Source organism: Triticum dicoccoides, chromosome 2A (genome assembly GCF_002162155.2).
Source record: "Triticum dicoccoides isolate Atlit2015 ecotype Zavitan chromosome 2A, WEW_v2.0, whole genome shotgun sequence".
Taxonomy (NCBI): Eukaryota; Viridiplantae; Streptophyta; class Magnoliopsida; order Poales; family Poaceae; genus Triticum; species Triticum dicoccoides.
In genome coordinates, this window is record NC_041382.1 from 39,949,845 (window position 1) to 39,954,394 (window position 4,550).

A 4,550-nucleotide genomic window follows, 5' to 3' on the forward strand; every position below is an offset into this window, starting at 1 on the left:
AAATCACTACAAATGAATTCTGAAGAGGTTGAAAGTTGGCATGGTATCATCATTTCACCCACATAGCATGTGCAAGAAAGTAAAGAGGGTTACGGCAAAAACTGGATGCACTTCGTGTACAAAATGGACAATCTCTTTCGAAGTATTAGGGTTTAATCCGGAAACTCGTCTATTACAAAGGGATTTCATTTTTTGAACTTATTTCAACTACACACTTTTTGTGTGTTCAAAATGCACCATTCAAAGCCACATCATCAATTTTCAAGCCTTTATGACTTCATTTGTTATTTTTCATGCATTTACTGATTTTTTTTGAGCTATAAGACCCTGAAATTCAAAAGCATTCCAAATGAACTCTGAAAATGTTGAAAGTTGGCATGGTATCATCATTTCACCCACATAGCATGTGCATAAAAGTTGAGTGGGTTACGGCAAAAACTAGATGCACTTCGTGTACAAAATAGACAATCTCTCTCGAAGTATAAGGGTTTCATACGGAAACTCGTCTGTTACAACGGGATTTCTTTTTTTGAACTCCACAAATCTTGTGTGTTCAAAATGCATCATTCAAAGCCACGTCATCAATTTTCAACCCTTTCCGACTTCATTTGTTATTTTTCATGCATTTACTGATTTTTTTGAGCTGAATGACCCTGAAATTGAAAAGCACTACAAATGAACTCTAAAAAGGTTGAAAGTTGGCATGGTATCATCATTTTACCCACATAGCATGTACTAAAAAGTTGAGAGGGTTACGACAAAAACTGGATGCACTTCGTGTACAAAATGGACAATCTCTTTCGAAGTATCAGGGTTTCGGACGAAAACTTATTCTTTATAAGGGATTTCATTTATCTGAACTTATTTTAACTCCAGATTTTGTGTGTGTTCAAAATGCACCATTCAAAGCCACATGGATAGATAAGTGACCAAAATAATAGAAGTTCATCATCACATTATGTGTGTCAAAACCATTACAGATTCACATGGATAGATAAGTGACCAAATTAATAGAAGTTCATCATCACATTAAAAACAAAGTACATACATAGTTCTCATTGAACAACATATAGCTCTCCAGAGCATCTAGTTAAAGCATACATTGAAACTATGTGAAACCTTTCAATGCAACAATAAATGCGATCATAATCACAACCAAGGTAAAAATTGATCCAACAGCATAATGATACCAAGCCTCAGTATGAATGGCATATTTTCTAATCTTTCTCATCTTCAACCACATTGCATCCATCTTGATCTTGTGATCATCGACGACATCCGCAACATGCAACTCCAATATCATCTTCTCCTCCTCAATTTTTTTCCTTCAAGCAATTGTTTTCTTCTTCAACTAAATTTAACCTCTCGACAATAGGGTCAGTTGGAATTTCCGGTTCAACTACCTCCTACATAAATAAAATCTATGTCAACTTGATGGGCATAATTGTCATAAACAATAAATGAACCAAATAGTTATAAAAGATAATATATACCACATCCGAATCATAGCCAGGACGAGGGCCAACGGGGGCGGATACCAAAACCATCGCACTATATAATAACAAGCAATAATAAGAGTAAGAAAATTAGACAAGTATCTATCTGAAGTAAGAATTTTTTCTTTCAGAAGAAGATAAGAGGCTCACCACAGTGGTGCAGGCGACGAGATCGGCGCGGGCGATCGACGGCGGTGAAGACGGGGACGAGACGCGACGGACCGCTAAACCTAGACAAATCTCGGGGAAAATGGAGCTTGGAGGTCGAGCTTCGAGAGGAGAAAGCTTAACTAGCGTGGCTCGGGCATTTCATCGAACACCTCGTGTGCATAGGAGGTGAGCTAGAGCACCCAAATGCCCTCTCCTCGCCAGCCAGAAAAAACAGAGCACTGTGGAGTGCTCTGCTGCGGCGACGGTGTATATATAGGCAAATCATTTGTCCCGGTTCGTGGCTGGAACCGGGACTAAAGCCCAGCCTTCTGTCCCAGTTCGAGCCAAGAACCGGGACCAATGTTTGTGGGCCAGGAGCGAGGATCATTGGACCCGGTTCGTGCCTGGAACCAGGACAAATGGGTCCATACGAATCGGGACCAATGCCCACGAGGCCCCGGCCGGCCCCCTGGGCTCACGAACTGGGACGAATGCATCCATTGGTCCCGGTTCGTGGAAGAACCAGGACTAATGGGCTGGCCAGACCCGAACAAAAGCCCCTTTTTCTACTAGTGAAAGAACTCAGAAAGAAATACTCTCGCAGCATTTTGGTTCCGCATGTTGCACACATGGAGATTCACGCCAGAAGTTTACATTATGATACTTCAACAAAAATCAGTTTGCCTATAGACTAACATCTCGAAACTTATTTTACAATGTGGCCTTTTCACAAGCTGAACACAAAGATCGTGGATTACGATAACTTGGCAATACAAATTGGAAAACGTTTAAAATCATCCGGCTGATCTTTATCTCTCTTAAGCCTCCTTCTCCGAGTGCCACGTGTCTGCTCTGGTTGTCCACCACTTCCCCCTCCCCCCTTATCCTATCTCTACGAAGCTGCTCCACCATACATTTTCTTTCTTCTCTCTTTTTCCTATCTTATCGCCAGAGGAGAGGAGTCATGGGGAGCACCACCACCACCATAGCTAGGAAATCAGAAGAGTGTCACGACCCATGACAGAGTTTGATGCCGGCCGCTGGCACTAGCAGCTGGAGCTCCTCCGGTGCATCGCTGGAGGCAAAGTAGCTGCAAAGCAGAGTCCATGGAGTGGAGCCATGGCGAATGATACGTCTCCAATGTATCTATAATTTTTGATTGCTCCATGCTATATTATCTACTGCTTTGGACATTATTGGGCTTTATTATCCACTTTTATATTATTTTTGGGACTAACCTATTAACCGGAGGCCCAGCCCAGAATTGTTGTTTTTTGCCTGTTTTAGGGTTTCAAAGAAAAGGAATATCAAACGGAGTCCAAACGGAATGAAACCTTCGGGAACGTGATTTTCTCACCGAATACAACTCAGGAGACTTGGACCCTACGTCAAGCCAACTAACAGGAGGCCACGAGGTAGGGGGGCACGCCTGCCCCCCCAGGCGCGCCCTCCACCCTCGTGGGCCCCCTGTTGCTCCACCGACGTACTTCTTCCTCCTATATATATCCACGTACCCCCAAACGATCAGAACAGGAGCCAAAACCCTAATTCCACCGCCGTAACTTTCTGTATCCACGAGATCCCATCTTGGGGCATGTTCCGGAGCTCCGCCGGAAGGGGCATCGATCACGGAGGGCTTCTATATCAACACCATAGCCTCTCCGATGAAGTGTGAGTAGTTTACTTCAGACCTACGGGTACATAGTTAGTAGCTAGATGGCTTATTCTCTCTTTTTGGATCTCAATACAATGTTCTGCCCCTCTCTTGTGGAGATCTATTTGATATAATCTTCTTTTTGCGGTGTGTTTGTTGAGACCGATGAATTGTGGGTTTATGATCAAGTCTATCTATGAATAATATTTGAATCTTCTCTGAATTCTTTTGTGTATGATTGGTTATCTTTGCAAGTCTCTTCGAATTATCAGTTTGGTTTGGCCTACTAGATTGATCTTTCTTGCAATGGGAGAAGTGCTTAGCTTTGGGTTCAATCTTGCGGTGTCCTTTCCCGGTGACAGTAAGGGCACCAAGGCACGTATTGTATTGTTGCCATCGAGGATAACAAGATGGGGTTTTCTTCATATTGCATGAGTCTATCCCTCTACATCATGTCATCTTGCTTAAGGCGTTACTTTCTTTTTAACTTAATACTCTAGATGCATGCTGGATAGCGGTCGATGAGTGGAGTAATAGTAGTAGATGCAGGCAGTAGTCGGTCTACTTGTCTCGGACGTGATGCCTATATACATGATCATACCTAGATATTCTCATAACTATGCTCAATTCTGTCAATTGCTCAACAGTAATTTGTTCACCCACCGTAGCATACTTATGCTCTCGAGAGAAGCCACTAGTGAAACCTATGGCCCCCAGGTCTATATTTATCATATTAATCTCCTACTACTTAGTTATTTACTTTGCTATTTACTTTGCCTTTATTTTACTTTGCATCTTTATCATAAAAATACCAAAAATATTATCTTATCATATCTATCAGATCTCACTCTCGTAAGTGCCCCTATAGGGATTGACAACCCCTATTTGCGTTGGTTGCGAGGATTTATTTGTTTTGTGTAGGTGCGAGGGACTCGCGCGTAGCCTCCTACTGGATTGATACCTTGGTTCTCAAAAACTGAGTGAAATACTTACGCTACTTTGCTGAATCATCCCTTCCTCTTTGGGGAAAACCAACACAGTGCTAAAAGAGGTAGCAGCGAACACCACCACAACAGTGGAGGACCGTGAGTTGCCGCCGATGCGAAACTAATATAAAATGCACTAACCTTCTTTTTTCACTCCTTTTTTTTTCTAAATATGGACATACACATAAATTGACAAAAAATGTGCACAAAAACATATACATAAATTTTCCTATACATGCACAATTGTTTTACAAATATGCACAC